Source organism: Callospermophilus lateralis, chromosome 3, assembly GCF_048772815.1.
Source record: "Callospermophilus lateralis isolate mCalLat2 chromosome 3, mCalLat2.hap1, whole genome shotgun sequence".
NCBI lineage: Eukaryota > Metazoa > Chordata > Mammalia > Rodentia > Sciuridae > Callospermophilus > Callospermophilus lateralis.
Window position 1 is genome coordinate 142,374,840 of NC_135307.1, and position 21,963 is coordinate 142,396,802.

Consider the following 21,963-nt stretch of genomic DNA (forward strand, 5'->3'; position numbering starts at 1 on the left):
TACATTCCCATTAAAATCCCCACTAGCAACTGAAAGGAAAAATTCCAATCACACCTTGATAGAGTTTTTCTTTACCAATGTTACAGATTTCTTAATTAGGCACTGATATTAACTGGGCCCTTGCATGATTTAAATGTAGCCCTTAATCTCAGCTATTCTATGCTGCTGTAATTTTTATGGGAGCTGACCAACTAATGCTATATGCATTAACTTCTGTGGAAAAATCATCTCAAATTTTTAAACGTTTGTTTTTGGAGGAGTAGAAGCCCCAAGACACAAATGAAAGCAGTCAGGTCCAGACATTGAATTTGTGGCTTAGCACTTCAGAAATTATGTTCCAAATTGCTTTACATAAAAAAAATCAGATCAAATTTTAAAGGCTTTCTTTTCAAACTTTGTAATTATTTCTCAGATTCCTCCTTGAAATGCCTTTAAAGTATTTCCATTGAATAGTATGTGAACTCTTTCTCTTTCCATCTCAAATATGCTGTTGCCATCCACTACCTCCTCTGATGGCATTGCCTGAAGGGAAAGATGTCAAATGTCACCACTATGGGCAGGATATAGAAAGAGCCAGAGCAGGTTGTGCACCTTAGAGCTCGGTATTGAACTGATTTAAACACAGCATTTGATCCCTTTTGTACCTTAATAACCGGCAATTCAGGAGACCTCATTTCCTTCTTTGCATAAAATTCCCAGCAAAACTTTAGCATACAGCTGCCCTGTCCTTCTTCTCTTTTCAGCACATCCCCATACAACCTTGTGAAATTCTTCCCAGTGAGCATTAAATCATAGATAACTTGCTCTCCCTGCCCTGGGCACTAGAGGTGGTAGAACATCTGAACCTTCTTATCTGCTTTACATGGTTGGAAATCCTTATAGGGTCATTGACTTTTCTTAGTAAGGAGCCTCTTGGGTAGTCTTCCCCAGACCATTCAGTGATGAAGGAAGAAAAAGAAATTGAGAGAAGTACAGTGATTTTCCCAGGGTCCCACAGGTGGCCCCTACAATTTGTGATCTAGTGCTCTACTTTTTCTCATTGCTGTTATGAATAATAGTTCTCAAACTGGAATTTTACTTGTGCTTCTTCATCAATACCAATTCATTGCAGGTTAGGATGCCTGATCTGAAAATCTCAAATCTGAATTGCTCCCAAATCCCCAAATTTTTTGACCAATGACATGATGCAATAAAGGGAAAATTCTACACCTGACCACATGTGGTAAGTTACAGTTAAATGCAGATGCACTAAAAATATTGCCTAAGATTACCTTCAGGCTATGTGAGTAAGGCGTATATGAAACAAATGAATTTCTTGTTTAGATTTGGGTCCCATTCCCAAGACATTTCATTATGCATATGCAAATATTACAAAATCTGAAATCTAAAACAATTTCATCTTAAATATTTCAGATAAGGTATGCTCAACCTGTATAAAGTGCTGACAGGTCCCTACTTGGCATCAAGTGCCATGCTCACCTCCAGAGACTCAATGAAATGAGACCCATTCTAATCCTCATCCAATGCCTACTAATGCTCCTCCCTCCATTAGTCACTGCACAAAGCAAGCACAGAATGAACATCTCGGAGAGAACAAAGGCTTAGAAAAACTTTACAACTTTCATCCCAATTTCTCATTTTACAGAAGAGGCCCAGAGAGTCAGTTCAGGTTAGAGGAAGGTCTAAAACCCATGATGTAGACCTCAGAGTCGAGTTCTTTTCAGTCCAGTACATTTATGTAATTCAGAATGCAACCTAACTTTTTGGTCCAATCTATCACATTTATCACAAATATACCCTTTGTTATCCTTTAGGTAAGTTACTTTGTCACCATGGTCTGTTTGGAAGTTACATTTTAATTTGAGAACTAGTCTTTTGAATACCAATGTCTACATAGGATACATTCCCATTAAACTCCTCAACATGATGGACAATGGTCCCCAGGTCTCAGAATTTAGACATATAGAAGAACTGAAATAATTAGGATAGAATACATAGTAATAGCACACACTAACATCTCTGACATACTCAGGGCAAATCCAAAGAACTTGTGGGATAAACTGAAGTCACCAGAGACACTAGGATTTGCACTTGTACATGATGATGCTAATGAAATGTTTAAACTCACCACAGATATATTTTAAAATACTAGCTATAGTTCCTATATATTTTCAATGACTTTATAGATCAATTGCATTCAAAAATCTTAGCTTAAGTATAAATGGTAACTGGATCCATTAAAGAAGTAAGTTAGGTCTTTTTTTTTTTTTTAATGTGGTCTTTCAGGAAGCTGCCTCTGGACATAACTACAGAAAATTAACACAATAAGTAAAGCATTATAGAACAGCTATTAACTGATTATGCTAATAAAAACCAAATGGGGGCCTTAATTCTGTCCCTCTGGGAAAGCAGGACAGATAAAATAAACAACAGGGAAAAATATGAAGTAAAGGATAATTGATTTTAAACAATAATAATACAGATACCTCCCACCATATTAAAAAAATATAAATGTCTATTTTTGGGAATGATACAAGAAAATTCTTATTCTGACACCTTCACACTGAAGTTTGGTGACAATAGGAGTGCTTCCTAGGCGAACCACTTGGAAAAGCTAAGGAGTGCTGGAATTTTCTTAAATGCAGGCACATGGCTACAACAATTCAATTTATTACATTATCAAATGTCTCCCTCAGAGAAAGACAGAATCTCAACTTTCACATGGCATGTTCCATTATCATGGGATAGGAAGTAGGGTACAAGGAATCTGAGCAGTCAAGAACAAGGCCAAACGAGAGGATAGAAAAGAAGACAGAGTTCCCACTCCTGGGCAGAAGTTAGGGAGCCCTTTGACCACACCCCCAGTACAGCCCATGCTATTGACTAAATCTGCAAATTTTTGAGCATGCTTGGGATTAGCTCTATGTAGAAAGTCATGATAGAAATCCTCTTTGCTTTTCATTTGTTATCGAAAACATGACACATACCACTATCTTCAAACTAAACAGACCCAATAGTGTCCCATAGGAAGAACCTACCAGGTGCCTTCTTTAAAGTGATAAGTCTAGTTAAAATATTTTTGGAAGTTGTCACTAATTTTTGCATTATCTCACAATTTACAGAATACTTGGAGGGTCAGGGTGATACAACGACATCTGCAAGGATCCACCCTTATTAGGTCTGGCCTACCCCCAAAGCGCTCACCAATCTACATCCTTTACACAACCTCAGCACTATTGCTAACTCTTGCTGTTTGTTCCCCTAGGTCTCTTTTCACATATTGTTTTAACCCAAGGAACCAATCCTTTTTGCATGGCATATGCAAAATCCCAAGATATTTTTACTTTTCATTGGCAAAAAGTCAGCAAATTCAAATGAAATGATAATTTCTATGTGAGAAAATACTTTAGCATTTTCTTAAAATGGGAAAATAAAAAATCTCAGGCAAGACATTAACTTTTAAGTTGGCAGAAAATATCCTGTTAAGTTTCACATGATTTACTAAAATAAAACAAGAGCAGTTCCGGTTTTTATCGTGTTAGTCTGAGAATTAAAGGAGAGTTGTACTATCAGTAAGTGAACAATGGGTGTTTAGAGTTCCAAAGAAGAATCAACAGATACAAGCAGGGGATGTCTGTGCACAGAGTGAACACTCTTGAGTAAAGGAATAGTAAGACTTATCTAGGACTTAGCAGAAGGGTGGGGTAGACAAACAAAAAAATAATAATAATAATTCAGGAAAAGAGGCTAAAAGCTGAATCTAGAAACATGTATGAAAGTCAGAGCTCAGCAAAATTACACATATTCAGATATTCACACTTATTATCAAAATATAGGAAACATTCCTAATGATGAATACCTTTAAGTGACTTGGAGGTTCTCATCTTTTGCAATAAGACGAGAAAAAAACTTTTAAAAATTATATAATTTTGGCAAGGGGATAGAAAGATAATTATTTGCAGATGATAATCTCATCTGCCTAGATAACTCAAAGAGAATCAAATTACTCAGTGGCAGAGCAGTTGCCTAGCATGAGCAAAGCCCTGGGTTTAATCCCTACCACTGGAAAAATATACATATAAATTTATAAATGAAAATAATAACCAAATTGGCCAAATTATTTGAATAGAAAATCAGTCACATGGCAAATAGAAAACAAAAATGTATAAATAAATTGACTTCCCAGCAAAGTATCATAAAATATACCAGGAAAATTTCATGCACAAAAGCACTGAATAAAATTGAGACTATAGTGAGAAACTACCTAAAGAAACTCTACCTTTTCAGAAGATCATATGAAAAGTTAAATAAGAAGCCATCATTTATTTCTACATGAGAAAACCCAATACTAAAAGAACTCAAATCCCCACCCATTAAGAAATAGTTTGGAATTTGATGACTTCTTAAAGCATAACAAGCAGGAACACATAATACAGAAAACTAATTTGAATGAGGAAAAACTTTCATTACTGATTAAAAAAACATTTTCTTAAATTATAGTTCAAAAGAAAAACTTGGAGGAAAGAGATGAAGACAAAAAAAATGAAATAAAACATAAAAATTTGAAAAGGGTCCAATAACATATAATATATAATAAAAAGAGATTTCATTAAATATATTCTTACCACATGGACTAAAAAGAATTCCCAGAGAAATGAGAGATTTAAATGTTTTTAAAAATAAAAGGATCCACAAAATCACTAGTAGAAAATATAGATTAATAATATTGATCTCTTGCAGGAATGTACGAAGCCTTTTTAAACATAAAAGCAAAGGTAGAAAGAAAAAAAAAACATTTTGCAATTAAATTCACAAACATATGTTAATGAATTAACAACTTAAAACCAAATGACAAAATAGAAAATATTTGCAGTACATCCTGGTGAAAGGGTTAATAAACTTAAGATAAAGAAAACTTATAATTTAATGGAAAATCAGCTAACACCCCATAGAACTAGGAGGCAAACTTAAGCAAATAAAAGTAAAAGCAAGGGCTGGAGTTGTGGCTCAGTGGCAGAGCACTTGCCTGGCACATCTGAGGCATTGGGTTTGATCCTCAGCACCACATTAAAAAAATAAACAGAATAAAGATATTGTGTCCATATATAACTAAAAAAATATTAAAAACCAAAAAGTAATAGCAAGGACACAAACCACATATACACAAAACAAGACCAATAGTCAGGAAACGGGAAGAAAGGGAGCATCACAAACAACCAAAAATAAATAAAAATCACAGTCCGTAGGCCACTAAGGTTTTTTTTTCTTATTTGGGGAAGAATTAATATTTCCTGAAATCAGCATTCTCATTCAGTGCAAACGGCACAAATACTTCGGAGGGCAACCCTACAAAAGATAGCCCAAAATAAATAAATAATAAACAGATAAATAAATAACAAATAGATAAATGAATAAATAAGGCAGGATTTTCATTTATAGTAATTTAGACAGAGGAAATGAAAATATACACAAAGATTTTATAAAAGCTACAAAAGACCTAACTATCTAATGAGAGGTCAAATGAGTCACTGGTGCCATAAAAATCATGATTTTGATTAGTTTTGAGAATCCAAGAAAATCATCCATTCTGTCTTGTCAAATGGAAAAAGCAGTTTACTACACAGTGACCCACCCATCGGGGCCCCTCTCCTGTTTTTCAAACAAACAAATATATGCATGTTAAAAAAAAAAAAAAAAAAGTCCAGGAGGGCTGGGGTTGTGGCTCAGTGCTAGAGCGCTTGCCTAACATGCATGAGGCACTAGGTTCGATCCCCAGCACCACATCAAGAGATAAATAAATTAAATAACGGTCTTAAAAGAAGAGGAAAAGATTTTAAAATGTGTTTAAAAGTATTAGCAGTGATGACACCCTGCTGGTAAGGCTCAGAGGCAACTTCTATTCACTTCATGGTGTTTTTTCCATAATTTCCAAATGTTCTGCCACGGACATATATCCTTTTCACAACAATAAAATATATTTTTTTCTTGTGCTTTTTAAATCCTAGTTTGATAAAAGTGTGTCAATGGAAGATAAACTGCCGAGAGAGGATGATGCAGGGGACGAAAGGAGAGCCCAGGCCACCCGACCTCTTAAGCTTGTAAGTCTAAACCTTCACCTTATTCTGGCTCCCCCCCCCTTTTTTTTTTTTTTTTTTAATCTGTTCTCAGAAAGTTTGCAGCTTCCAACTGCATTTTATTTGCTCCTCGTATGAGTGACAGACCAGAATGTCCCAAGAATCCTTAATGTATTTTGTGTCAGGGGCCTGTGGGTCAGTAAGGTTATTAATAAACATAGCCTCTTGTTCTAATTTCGGTCCCTCCTCTCCTTCATGCCTCTCCTCCTGCCCTGCTTTTCCTTTCACTTTTCTGTCTGACCCTTTTCCCCTCCTCCCTGATATAAAGGAATCGGCCTTCATTTTAGCTCAACTTCTGGCACTTTTCCCATAACTCTTTTTTGATGCCATTATTGGTCCTGCTAAGTTTTCATGGGGAATTTAATTTTTGAGGAAATGTTTAGTGTCCTAAATCAATTCGATGCAGCTGAGGCGATGCTATGATTTGACAGGCATGGGAGGCTGGAGGGATAAGTAAAATTGAGGCAAAATGTGGCTGGGCAAGGGGGTACCTTGTTTTTAAAAAAGAATTTCTGTTAAATCAGACAAGATTCACTGACCACAAATTTAGCAGAACATGAGAGGCCAGGCCTACACAGGAAGACATGAGATTGGGAGGCAGAAGGCAGATTTGAGTTTTTCTATTTTTACATTATCTTTGATGAAACAAAAAGAACTTATAGAGCTCGTCATGTGCAAACTCTTATACCTGGATACATGTATGAGAGTTACATGGATGTGCATATAATTTGATGTATGTACAGCAATTTCATTTTCCATTCAGAGCTTGATTTACCACCTAAAGTTGTGTTTAGAGTAAGCCTTAGTCTTTTTTTAATTATTCCCTTACACATATAGAAGTGGTTACACTGCCATCACCAAATGCTCAGACACAATCTTCAAAGCCCCTGCATTTTGTACAAATTCAGTTCGATTTTTTGTTGTCATGTTTACGTCCAACATTTTGTAACTGCAACTGCAAACCATGGAAGATTACTTTGTGACCTGAAAATAGTCCACACACAAAAACTGCACATGCTCTTTCAATTTTATTAAACTTTAATTCTTTCTCAAAAAAAAAAAAAAAAATATCATTGGATCTCCAAACCTTGCTCCAAATATGTAACTGATATATGTAGCAATGGGCATTTACCTAACAATGATAAAGCAACATTTTCATGTGGGAAAATACATATAAAGAAACACATGATTATGTGTTGAATTATTCATACCTTTCAAATTAACCTATTACACTTTCATATGCAAGAACACATTAGTTTTTGAATGTGACCTAGACTACCTTTCTTAAAATGAGTGGAAGTCTTTTGGAGCAATGCAATTTTTTTTAATATGTGATTAATCCAACTCCAAACTGGGGTCCTTACATTGTGAACTGATGAAAAAAAATGAAATTACAAGTCTAAATTTATTAAGTAAGATAATTATGTATATATAAATTCATTATCATGAAACCTACTAGTTTCATAGCATTAAAAGAATTGCACCTAACTTTTGGTCTTTCCCAAACTGAGAGAAAAAAATCTATGGAAATTTGGAATTAATTATGCATTCAACTTTATTTTTTCTTTTGTTTTGAGGGATGGAACCCAAGGCCTCACATTTGCTAGGGGAAGTGCTGCAGCACTGGGCTACACCAGTCCTGCATTCGGTTTCTTCATGGACACCAAAACCACTTCCCACAACAGTTAGAAAGGCAGGAATTTAAGCTCAGCTAAAATTGCCACTGGAAGTAGCCATTAATCGGACCTGATTGAATATCTAATGTGGTTCCTTGCTTACTCTTTCCTTTTCCTTTTCCTTTAGAATCGTATCATTCCTATTTGTTCTGTACCAAAAATCAAAGGATGAGTGTAGCTTTAAATGCATTTTGTTAAATGTATGGTCATCTCTTATTCATGAGATAATATTTAATTGAGTTACTTTTAAGAGCTGTGTTTTTCTTCACATACATAGGTTTGAATGAGCATGAGCTCATTAGTTAATGGTGGAGAAGAAAAAAAACAAGGAAGCTTTTATTGAGTGTGTACTAAGTACCATGTGTCATTTGTTGGAGCGTGTACGTTATGCTAAGTGCTTCCACGCTTTCTCATGTTTCTCATGTTGTCCTCACAACATCACTATGAAGAAGTGTTTGTCAACTTCAAGATACAGATGGGGAAAATGGGGTTTACAGATGTTACACAACACTCCCAAGACACACAGTTATTGTAGCACAAAGCAGGGATTCAAACCCAGGCTCTGCCTGCCAAAATACTACTGCCACTGATTATGAATAAATAGAATTCACTGTTTACAACAGCGAGGGCTGAGACTTGGAGCACTGAGGATTAACTCCTGAGGTTTACTGCAATCAGGGATTGAGGTTAGTGACACCTGGTCACTTAGAAGATATGATTTGGGGATGTTCAAGTGGCCAAAAAATGACTTGCATTAGAAAACATGCTGAAAAACACTAAAATAGGTCTCCAATAGCAGTGATCATGTTAGCATGACAATATATGTGTTATATATTATAACACCCATAACACTGTGGGATTCAAACTGGATAGATGAGTGACTTTGAAAAGCTGAGCACTTTTGTGCCCTTGTTTTCTGTGTTTTAAATTTTCTATATTTGAAGAAGGGTTTGGTTCCAAGGTGTTCCTTTAAATTTTGATAAATAAATGTTCTAAAGATCCTCTATGGGGAATTTTTCCCTCACATAATAAGGTTGCATGCAAAGCACGGTTTGATGCCCTGTAGCAGACCTTTCTTTTTAATGCCCACTCTGTTCGTTGCTTCCAAGTCCCAGCCTGGGATCCGCAGGTTGTGGGACAAGGATAAAGAGTGTGGTGAGTATCAGGCTACAGTTCTCAATGCTCAGGGGATAAGATTTCTTATGAAAACTGGCAGCTTTTTTGTTCTTACTCAGCCTTTTTAACACACAGCCAGGTCTCTGTTTAGCTGCGCCCGCTGTGGTTGCAACTGTACAGGGCTAAATTTATGCTGCTGACAACTCCCATTGAAGTGTCACGATGGCACAGTCAGTGGGAGTTGTGTGCATACCCGCACGGCAGCCCGTGGCCCGACGAGTGTAACAGCATCTCTGCCCTGGGAGATTATTGGTATGATATGGGCGATGTGTAATGGATAGGGCAGTCTGTGTACAAATTTCCAATGACTTGCTACACCCCTTTGGGATGGTTGCTGTCAAAAGTATTAGCACATTACACACACAACAACCACATATCATGTTACCAGTGGCCCCTGCTTCTACAGAATGGCTCCTCCCACATCTCACAGTAGGTAATTGCTTGGGGGTACCTATTGAACACACACAAAGGAGAAAACAGCGGTGAATTTTATTCTTTGAGCTCAACTGTACTAATTCAGAAGGAAGAAAATACCCAATGTGTTTAAATTAGCATGGACTGAGGTTCAAAGAGATTTGCCTGTTAAAAGGTATCTCTGAAAGATTTAAATTTTCAACCTGATGAGAACTGGATATGACACACTGAAGTGGAACCTAGGGGAGCCTTGGGTTGCTATGCACATAAATCAAGAGCCACTCTGACATCAGTAGCTTCATAGCTTTTGGTGTTAATGAAAAGGTAGGACCATGCAGAGACTTCCATATAGTGGGGGAAGTTTTAAAACATTTATTTCTTAGCATGAGTTATTCAATGAGTCTGCCTCTGGCCTGGGGATCTACAAAAGTTTTAAATGAAATAAATATCTAAGAAGCACTAGCATTCCTGTTCAGCTCTTTTTCATGATAAAAATACATGTCATCTCCTCTCAGCCTGGAATAAATACAAACTAAGCAGTGTGATTCTCCCCTTCTGAGTTTAGATTGGACCTGAGTGTGTGATTTTTCTGGTCTTCTATGCTAAATGAAGGCATGATAGATTTGCCTCAATAAAGATACTATTGATGTTATTCTTCGTAGAAAGGTTAGCAGGAAAATAACCACCAGAGAGATGTTGAATCCACACAACTTCTCTTTTCAGGGTCAATTTCTCTCTCTTTAGTACTTTTACTACAGGGGATTGAACCAAGGGGTACTCTATCACTGAGCTATGTCCCCAGCCCCTTTTTAATTTTTTTTTAAACAGGGTCTCACTAAGTTGCCTAGGCTGGCCTCTACTTGTGATCCTCCTGCCTCAGCCTCCTGAGAAGCTGAGATTATAGGCATGAGCCTGGATTCAAGATTTCTTTGTTATAATAATATTGAAAATCTGTGAGCATTAGAAACTAGAGTATTGATTATATTGTCTGCTTACATCCAGTGTTTACAACAGTATGGAAACTCATTCACCTGTATTCTCAACATCTTAGCACCAAATGCCCCTGTAACTCTTTATTTTTCTATTTTGGGGGATAGTGGATATTGAACTCAGGGGCACTTGCCCACTGAGCCTCTTCCCCATCCCGATTTTGTATTTTACTTACAGACAGAGTCTCACTGAGTTGCTTAGCACCTCACTTTTGCTGAGGCTGGCTTTGAACTCCAGATCCTCCTGTGTCAGCCACTGGAGCCAGTGGGATTACAGGCGTGCACCACTGTGCCCAGCCCCTATATCTCTTTAGAGAAATAGATATGAACAACGTTGTTCCCTTTTTTAAGTATCTTGTCTCAATTTATTTTATCTCTATAATAAATAATGCATGCCATCTGCTAGACACTAGTTTAAGTGCTTTAAAAATATTAAATCATCAGGGCACAGTGGTACATGCCTGTAATCCCAGGGACTCAGGAGGCTGAGGCAGGAGGAGCGCAAGTTCAAAATCAACCTCAGCAACGTACTGAAACCCTGTCTCAAAATAAAAATAAAAAATAAAAGGGGCTAGGAGTGTGGCTCTAATGGTTAAGTGCCTCTGGGTTCAATCCCTCATACCCATGCCCTCCAAAAATACCAAATCATCTAGCCATTAAAACAATTACATATAGTAATTACATTATTATCTCCATTTTACAGATGCAGAAACTGAGTCACAGATAAATTAAACAAGCCTTAGGCCATCTAACTTGTCTATTGTCAAATGCAGCATTTAAACCCAAGCAAATTTCATTCCAGAGACCCCTCTTCTAACCATTACTTATGAGCTGATTGAAGAAGTAAATATGCAACTATTTTCAACATAACACTAGTGACATGGAAGACCCCAGAAACCCTAGAAACCCAACATCTGTAAAATTTAGTTCAATGATTGGGAAAAACTACTTCTAAAAAGGCTGGGCAATTTGTAAAACAACAAAAGATGAGAGAGAGACAGAGATTCTAAAAGCTAACAAAAAGCCAAAGCAAAATGAAATTTAATGGGGATAAACATGAGACATTCTTAAATGCATTAAATCCACTGTATAAGCCCCAGATGATTGAAGTCTGACTCAGGGGTGCAGGGCTCTTCCCTGGTGGAGGGTTCTCTTTAAGACCAGTAACAAGATACAGTGGACAGACACTGTCTATGCTGGTCACAGAACTTCTGGGTATTTTATTTATTTCAAGAGACTTTTTTTAAAAAAAAATTATTGTTATTTATTTTTATGTGGTGCTGAGGATTGAACCCAGCGCTTCATATGTGCTAGGTGCACGCTCTACGGCTGAGCCACAACCCAGCCCTCAAGAGACTTCTTAAGGGCTGGGGATATAGCTCAGTTGGTAGAGTGGTTGCCTCACATGCACAAGGTCCTGTGTTCAACCCCCAGCACCACAAAAAAAATAAAATAAATAAAGACAGAGACTTCTTAAAAGATTCTGGAAAGCCAAGGCTAAATCAGGAAAGCAAGAGTTCCTGAGTGATGGGAAACTGGAGAATCTCTCCAGTTAAACACCAGCAGTGGACTGGGGAGTGGGACCATTATCTTCAAGTATCAGGAGGTCTGTCACAGGGTAAAAGGACAAGATTCAATTGTATGTCCTCTAAGGATAGAATTTGATCTGATGGATTGATGTTCCAGAGATGTGGATTTTGGCTTCCATTTGAGGAACAAAGCTTTCCATAAACAAAGCTTTCTCCTACACAAGCAACCTGGGGAGACTGAGACCTTCCCCTCCATTTCTTTCGATGGGCCCTGGGCCAACTGGAGGCTTTTGCCCAGAACTTCCCACACGTTACCTGCCTTAAATCTGCAACTCTTGAAATTTCTCAGTCTTCATCTGCTTTCATCTATCCATCTCCAAAACCCTGGGTTCAGCAGGAATTTGGACCAATGCTCAATTTTCCTTCCAGTAGTAGAAGTCCATGTCTTCTTGATTTTGTAATGGAGTCTTGAATTAAAAAAAAAAAAAAAAAAAGTAAACAGATTACCTCTGTTTTATTAGGTTAAGAAATGTCAGAGTGCCAAGTACCCAGCCAACTTCAGAGACGGACAATGTCTGTCCTCTCACACCTAGATTCCTGCTCACATTTGAACGACTGCTTCTATACAGCCAACCTTAGCATTGTTACAGAGCAACTCAGTCCTAACCTTATTCTAGAAAATTGGTCTGGTCCCCAGTGGCCACTATATCATTTAGCTGAGAGCTTACTATCATTTCTAAGTTAATTTGTGAGTTAATTGTAAATGTCAGGAAGCTCTGACATTGCAGAAAATGGTAAAAAATTTTTAGATGAACCAGAGTCAGAAAAATCCAAAGTTGAATACAGTTGGCTTTCCAACCAGTTTTTTTTTTTTAAATCAGTAAAATATGTTGACCTATAAAGGATCTGGAATGGCATCGTCTAGGAGTTGCCTTATAAGACTAAGTACATACAGGATGATTTGCTCAAAACTGAAATGCTTTCCTGCTCTGAGATTCCCGTAGCACTACACTATCACAGCCTCGATTCTGTTTTCGTCTAAATGACTGTCCAAGTGACAGAACTTGAAAAACAAGAATTCAGTCCTTGACTGTTGACTGTTATTATTTCCAATTTGATGGTCTAACAGTTGTATTTGGTGTGGCTGAATTTTTAGACTCTGAACACATGCCATTATGAGCACAGGTAAAATGATAATCTGTCTTTTCCACACTGCTACATTTGGCAGTTTACTCTTCAGGAATGACTATTTTTCCCATTTCTTCTTGTTTCCTGATCTCTGTGGATATTCACCCCTTCCCCCCACCCACACGGTCAAAGCCTTAACATCAGGATTATGTTAAAGGAAAGAGAGTACTTTCAAAAAGTTCTAGAATTACCAGAGTTATGAAAAATGAAGATTGTTCCTCCTAAGAAGAGGGAGAAATCTACACCTCAGTTTCAAACAATTCAAATTTGTGAGTTTTATCCAATCTTTTTTTCCCTCAACATCTGTATTTGCTGCCACCTAGGCTAATCATTGCCACCAATACAGTTCTCATGGTAGTAATGTCACTATCTACCATTTGTTACTAATACACAATGTGTTGGAAAAGGGAGTTAAATTGAAGGGGCATGGTAAGTAAGCAAAAGATGACAGGCAGCCTTTATTTCCTAACTTCTTTTGCAAAAATCATTTTTGAGAAACTTTGCAAACTGAAAAACTATATCCTGACACATTTTGTAGTCAGCCAGACTCCTCTCTGCGTGATAAAACCCAGGCCTCCTTTACAGAGGGTCTATGTGTTAAGTGTTTTACCTGGAAGACAATGTTCAGTTCCCTATTCATTGACATTTTTCAGGCAAGTCACAACAGGACTTTTTCAGCTGCTTTTCTCTGTACTCAGACACATAGGTCAAAAGAGAAGTCAATGTTGGGCTGAAATTCCTGTAATTTACAATCCCCTGCTCGTGGACCAGAGCCAAAGGGCTCTGGGCTACAAAGTGTAAACAGACCATTGTTGCCGCCTAATCTGGGTAATTGGTCCCAAATGCTGTTGCCACTTTACAGATCGATGCTTTACATACTTTTTAAAGAATCTGGAACTTTTCTTTATTGGCAGGGAACAGTTTGCAGTGTTAATTCCGTCTTTTCATCAGCACTAAGATTCCTATAAACAGCCAGGTGATTTCATTTGGGGGCCTGTAGACACAGGATGCTCAAGGCCTCCTTTGAGAGTTCCTCTTCATTTTCTTATGTGTATCCAGCTCTCATTTGGTCCCACATCCAAACCCACTGCTGTGTGTTTAATCAACATACACAGTTTCTGAACAAACTGAGCAGACTGGGCCACCTCCTAGAGCATGTCAGCCAGATTTCAGAAGCAGGGCTATGTCTCCTTCCAGCATAATGTGTTCTTATCAGTACAATCCTTCCAGGTAATGCAGCATAATGAATTTGGAATAAAACCAGACGATGTTTTACAATATCACCTTCTGAGCACAATTGTGGGGGTGTTGTGTGGGAGTATACAGAGTATGCTTCTGGGAGGAGACCAGGTTTGGGGAGGACTTAGAGGGATTTTGGCTTTCTGATCCTGGGCAGGTAACATAATCTCTGATTCTTGTTTCCATATCTGTAAGGTAGAAATAATAGTACATATGCCTTACAAATATATAATGCAGATTAAATGAGATAGTAAACATAAAGGATATGGGGGCATTCCATTTTATTATTATGCAAAGCTTTTTTTTTAAGAGGGGAGAGAGAGAGAATCTTTTTTTTTTTTTTTTTTTTTAGACGGACACAACACAATGCCTTTATTTTTATGTGGTACTGAGAATTGAACCCGGGTCCCGCCTGTGCTAGGCGAGCGTTCTAATGCTGAGCCACAATCCCAGCCCCAGCAAAGCTTTTTATATTTTATGGACTGGGGATTGAACCCAGAGGGACTCACCACTGAGCAATATTCCCAGATTTTTTCTTTTTTTTTTTTCTTTTTTTCTTTTTTATTTTGAGACAGGGTCTCACCAAGTTGCTTAGGGCCTTGCTAAGTTGCTGAGGCTGGCCATAAACTTGCTGTTTTCCTATCTTAGCCTCTTGTGTTACTGGAATTACAGGTGCACAAAAACCATGAAAATTTATGCAAAGCATTTTTCAACCTTTCTTTTTTTTTTTTTTTAATGGTACTGGGAATGGAACCCAGAGCCTATGCACTCTAGTTGAGTGCTCTACCTCTGAGCTACACCCATAGCCTTAAACTATCGTTTTTAGCCTATTTCTCTGCTTCAAAGTACAACACAGGGAATGAAATTTTCTTTTCCTATGAAATATCTGGCTATGGCTTCACGATTCTAAGAAAATATGGCTTTCTTTGTGGGTCTCTCAAGACAATGACAGACTCTTAGAGTTTACTTTAATTTGATTTGCTCTTATACCTTTCCTTTTTTGCTTCTTTCCAACCTCCCTACTGACATTTGTAGGCCCTCATTTTTCTTCTAAATATTTCTAGAACACAGTCTAGTTCTCTAATAACTACTGCTTAGCCAATTCTACTTACTTAGTTCTTTCCATCTTTCCTTCTAAGGCAATCTCTCACCCTGTCATTCCATACTTTCTTCAAATTTCACTTTGTTCCCCTCTACCTTGTACACTGAGGCATCCTACATATAATGTAGTTTTCTAAGTGGAGGTTTGGGAAACCAATTCCCCACCTACTTCTGGGATAAGAAAATTGGCTTTTCCCCATAAATTTCCTACTGCCCTCAAAAGTCAAAAAGAAGGAAAGACTTCCCTTCCATTCATAGTCTGCTGCAGTTCATTTTCCATAGAACACTATAACTGTATGTTCCCTTGAGAAGCAATATAGGACCAGACCTAAGGGTAGAGACTCCAAAACAAGTAGTTGTGAGAGTCAGATCACTTTGACAATCAGTGTGACTTTGGGACAAGTTATGTGACTTTCCTCTGCCTGGTGTTTTTCATCTGGAGAATAGAAATAATAGTGTTTGCCAGGGACTGAGATAGAAAACTAAATTAATATACGTGAAACACTTAGAACAGTGCTCAAGAATACTAAGCACCTTACAAATGTCAGTTCTTCATCCATGTTCTCCTTTAAAAAGAAATTATGCATATTTGGCAATTCAAAGACTGCCAGTTTCCCTGCTCTGATCTCCTGTTTGTTGTCATCTTTCCAAACATCACTAAAAAATTCGTCTCATTATACTGCTCTTCCTTAATACAGAATGTGACAGGAAATATGAAATAAAATAAAACAACAATTCCAAAAATATATTCTAGTTCCCTCTCCTCTAACCCATCATTCATTCATCATTAGCTAAAATAGGATGAATGTTTTGTTATGAACCTAAAATGGAACCATAGTTAACCCCAAAGTTATCGAGTCTAGTTTAGGGTTTAGGAAAACCTGGTTTAAATTTTAGTGAACCTCCTTTCTACCTTCAAATGCCAACAAAAGATTTATAGCTTCAGGTGGATACCAAATGAAATTGAGTAAGTTCATCTGAGTTTTACTTTAAGTTTTTTATTTGAATGAACTCAAATTTCATACAACCTAATCCTTATATTTACAGTTTTTCTACCATTTTTACCTCAATTGACAAGACATAGTAAGTAAAAATTGAGACAGGCTGTTCAGTCTCTGAACAAATTGCAATATTATAGATTGCATGTATTCCTTTGTCTCAATAATAAATAAAATTTCACATTTATTATTAGAAGAATATCATATTTTGGTAACACATGCTTTAATGAGAAAGCAATTTTTACAGAATATTCCTCTTTATTTACTATTGTGTTTATTTGCCACAAAATTCCAAATTATTTAGATGATGATTAGCAAAATGATCTATTTCTGTCAATATGTAAAGATCTGTATCACATCATCCTCTTATTGCTGGCTCAGTTAAACTGTGACTTTAAATTCAAATGTGTATAATGTAAGCTTTCCCCAATTTTTCATTTTATCCCCCAGAAGTCAGAAGCCCAGACTTTAAGCAAGTCAATTTCCTCAAATTATATACTAGAGGTTTGGGGAGACTTAAGGATAGATCTTTTATATCAAAATGATAGGTTCACAGTTAGTGATTGATGATCTTGTACATATAAATGATAACTGCCCATTAGATAAAAGGGCCTTCTGGGATGAGAAGATTGGGCAAAAGTAAGCTTGGATAAATTTCAGAATCTTAATTTTTGCAGATATATGAGAAACATACTTGTCAGTTTCTATGTTATTATAAGACCAAATAATCTTAAATAACATATATGAAACTCCTGTCAATGAACTCTGAAAAGATTATTTGCCTAAAATGCATTTTTCCCTTCAAGAATTAAATGAAAGCTTTTCAGTAACATTACTCAGAACAACCACTTTTAATTTAATGAAACAAAATTATTCTGAGATAATTTTTTTTTCTTAAGAAAAGTAACCATAAGCCAGGTGTGGTGGCCCACTCCTATCATCCCGGCTACTTAAGAGACTAAGAGAATTGCAAGTTCAAGGCCAGCCTGTGCAAAATTGGTGAGATCCTCTTTCAAATAAAATTGCATAAACAAAAAGGGATCCTAAGCCCTTTTTAGAAACCAGAGGTAGAGTGCTTCTGAGTTCAATCCCAGTACTGGAAAAAAAATAGAAAACAAAGAAATGTACGCTACATAAAATTCCCCCCAAATATGAATAATACCTTTTCATTCATTGGCTACTTTTCATACTAATGAAAAAAATTAGAAGCTGAAAACACACAGAAAAAAAGTCATGCTTTTTCTTTTTTTCTTCTTCCATTTGTAGTCCCCAAACTCTGCTCATAAAAATAAACTTTACAACATCTTTGAGAATCCCAAAGAACCCTGGTCAAGATTTTGTTGGCTTGAAAAGAAAGCAGTTTTGATATTCAAAATTTTGACCTCCCTTACTCAATCCCCAAAAGAGAAAAACCAGCTAATCTTAGCAAGATGATAAATTTAAGGGATTCTGTAATCTAACTTATGATCAAACAGTAGGGAATGGGAAAAGACATAAAAAGTTTCAAAAATAACTCAAAATAGAAAGTTGAGCATTTCTTTAAGAAGCTTTTCTGTTTCTAAATTAGAGAACGAATCGCATCTTACTGAAAAACAGCAGTTTGTCCTGGCATGTTCAACTTAACAGCAAAAACCAAAAAAGTCCACTTAATATTTTCCACTACTGAATCATTTTAAACAATATTAAACAACAGATATTTGTTGATCAAATATTCCAGGTGTCATCCTAGAGAACCAGCCAGCTAAATAATGGACATATCTATACATGGTCACTGGTACTCATGCAACATACAACTCTGCACACATACGAATGCGTACATACACACATGCATGAAGCCTGACTGGGCTCTGCTTTGGGTCCTTGATAACTCAGGCATATTGTAAACCCTGGAAAGAATTTTAATCTACATGGTTTGAAAATAGGGGCCTTTTAAATATGCTGCATACAATTTGTGATGGTCATCTCTAAAATGCTGCTCCATTATCCTTTTCCATTTGGAATGAATGAGGCTAATTAATTTCAGGCCATACTTGATGAGGTCAGCACCATACGAGGGGTGCGTGCTAGACATTGCTAATCTCTTTCAGCTGAGAGTGATGAATTAAAGATGAAGCATGCCTTTGCAGGCCTAATTTAGAATGTATATCAAAAAACCTACAGCAAATAATACTATACCCTACAACAAAGGAAAACTTGTTCTCTCAGGCTCCCTGAGTTGTGTTGATTTTAAAGACATTTTCAGTCCTCTTTGGAATTCCAGCTGTGGATGGGTGAACCATATCAAGAAAATCAAGCCATCTCTCACACATGGCCATTCGGACAAAAAGTGGGATTAAAGGAAAGAAAGAAAGAAAACAAAAACAAAATACAATAATCAGGGTTTAATCCTTTGTGTATTAAAATTCCACCTATACATTAGGCTTTTTTTTTTTTCCCAGAGCTACCAGACTAACAAAGATCTCAAATTAGCAATACCTGTATTCAAGCAGTGACCACCCAGCTCTGCTGGGACATTTCAAAGCAACATGCTAAATGAGGCAGCCTGTTGTTTTTAAAGCAGATATACTAATGAGGCTTATTAGGTTTTTCCATGTCTCTATTTTGAAAGCCAATAGAGATTGACCAGGTAGATAATGTGATACCTTTTATTAAGCCAAGAAAGAAATTGTAATACAGATGCCTTCAGGCCAAAATGTTCTTATGAAAGTTAACACTAAGCCAACTTCCGAGTTTTGAAAAGGGAGGTACTTGCTGATGTAAACTCCAAGGAGAAGGAATTAGTCATAATTTCTCAAAGCTGACTATCACAAGTTCCTAAGCATGGAAAGGAGGGTGGTTTAGGACACAGACTGGAAACTGTACCTTGCAAAAAGTTTCAGCATATCTAGTAAGAGGAATCTTGACAGGTTATTCCAAAGCATTGGAAATTCCAACTGGTGGCCATGACAGCTCCTAACTTTCTGTCCCAGTAGCTCTCATTAGAACAAAGCTGCTTCAAATTAGGTCCAATCTACATGCTGAATCAATCTTTCATCCCTTTGATTGCTTCTGAAAATATTTATATTTCTTAATAATGCACATTTTGTCTTGCAACTTCTGATTAAACCCAGACGGGGGTTCCCACAGCAAGCAATGTATCTGGAAGGATGATTTGGGACAGGAAAAGGAAGATAAAAAACACAGGTTTTTCCCATTGGGAACCATTAGAGAATATAAATCTAGCAATTTTGGTTTGGAAGTTATCAGAGGAAGATTGTAATAAATACAGATTCAAGTATTATTGTGACCTAATGGAGATTACAGAATATTCTTATTATATTGTGATTCTTCTTTGCAGCTTCCACTGTTTGGCTGGTTAGCTTAATAGGTTTTAGGAAAAATGATTGTGAGAGAGACTTAGGAAAATTTCATATTACAACTAATAATAACCCATACAAAGAATCACATCATAAAATAGAGAAATAGTTATAACAGGAACATGACCAGCTGATGGAAAGAATGTATTTGTTGAATAAGGAGCATAATGTAGAGGAGAGGTTTTTTGGTTTTTTGGGCTTTTGGAAGGGTGAGGTGGAGGTGGTGGCAATTCCTGGTTTGAGGAACAGGATTCAGTTTCAACTGTGTCACCAATTAGTTGGATGACCCTGAGTAAGTCCCCTAACTTCTACAGACCTCCAGTTTATCTTCTTGCTTTTATTTGGAAAATCAAATTTAAACTATATGGTTTTCTAGAGAACTCCATTGTTTCAGGTAGAGTCAGCTCTCTACATCAATGAGGGCCAAAAAACAAAACAAAACAAAATTGTGCTCATACTGAACACACACCAACTTTTTTCCTTGTAATTATTCTCTAAACAAGAAAGTGTAAGTACTATTTACATTGCATTAAATAATGAGAAGTCTAGAGAGTACTTAAACAGGAGAATATTCATAGGTTACACATAAATATTATAGTATTGTATATAACGGACTTGAGCATCCTCTGATAGATATTTGATGGGAGTCCTGGAACTGATCCCCATCTGATAGAAAGGGGTGATTGTGTTTAGTGCTCTCTGGAGGCAAGAAAAAGAAAATAGAGACCTCAACTAATGCTGAATGTACTCAATACCCATCTCCTAGAAATGGGAGCCATGTTTTCTCCAACCTCTGAATGTTACTGTCTCCAAACACCCTTAGAGATAGTTATTTCTTTTCTGTTCCCCTTTTCTTTCCTCATAGAAATCATGAATGAGAGAAGCACCCAAAAGCAATATACAAAGGCTCACTAGATCTAGTCACCCCAATTTAGAGATGATGAAAAAAAAAAAGACCAATGAGGTTGAGGTCACCTACTTAGTAAATAATTAAGCCAAGTCACAGGACTGGGGTATAACTCAGTGGGGTATAACTGGGGTATAACTCATTGACTAGCATGCCCAAGGACTTGGGTTTCACCCCCAGGACTGCAACAACAATAAATAAATAAGCTAAATAAATTTAAAAGGAATACACCCAGCTCTCTTTATTTCCAAACCAGGGCCTGTTCATCATAACACTGTCTCAGAATCTGAGAAATTTTTACATTCTGGAAAATAAGTGAGACTTCCGTGATCATTCAGAATAATTCAATGTTCCTTAAAATTGAAAACAGGAACATAGGATAGAGCAGTGGTTTTGCATTCAGACTTCCTGGATTTAAGTAACACATTCCAACTTCCTAGCAATAAGAATTTTAGGCAAGTCCTCAATCTCTGTAAGCATCATTTTGTTTTGTTTTCATTTTTTTGATAATAGAAATAATAGCAGTATCTATCAAAAATAACTGTATAGAGATGAAATAAAACAACATGTAAATGCTGACCATAGTTTTGGCAGATAGTGTTAACTGCAGCAAGCATCATCATCATAGTTTTATTCTTCATTTACATAATTTTATATACATAATGACTTGGAGTGAAAAAAAAATACTAAAAGGAACGCAGAAAACATAGTTTCAAATGGTGCTTTTGTTAGTTTTCTAACGTCAATAGAGTTTGAAAAACTCTGAGCCTCAGTTTACTCAGGTGTAAAATAGGAATTTAGAATACCTACCTGAACAGGATTTCAATAGAAATCAAATGAGTCAGGGGCTGGGGATGTAGCTCAGTTGGTAGAGTGCTTGCCTCACATGCACAAGGCCCTGCATTCAATCCCAGAACCAAAAAAATCAAATGAGTCAGGCATCAGACACTTTTTAAATAGGAAGAGCCCTGTAAAAATGCAAGAGTTTTATCAAAATATGATTATCCCTGAGTTGGAAAACTTCTGGATGCTTAGAGTTGTTTAGCAGAAAATAAAAAGAAATGACTGTGTTTTGCTTCTCAAATAAACCAACTTAAAAATGAGGTATGAAGAAGGTTGGGGACCAGTTCTGTCATAGACTACATGCCTACTATTCTGGAGGTGCTGTACTCAATCCCCAATACTCCCTGAACTAAATTACATGAAACACCCTTATATCATTTTTTTTAAAAGTGTTTGTCCTCCATTATCATTTA

At 36.8% G+C, this 21,963-nt stretch overlaps 1 long non-coding RNA gene across 1 annotated transcript in view; it reads right to left on the reverse strand.

The window, feature by feature from the left end:
- Positions 1 to 21,963, reverse strand: part of LOC143395647 (uncharacterized) — a 64,519-nt gene that overhangs the window by 30,054 nt on the left and 12,502 nt on the right. The window contains exon 2 of the long non-coding RNA XR_013090791.2: positions 12,234 to 12,385. This is a non-coding gene — a long non-coding RNA (uncharacterized LOC143395647). The remainder of the gene's footprint in view (positions 1 to 12,233; positions 12,386 to 21,963) is intronic.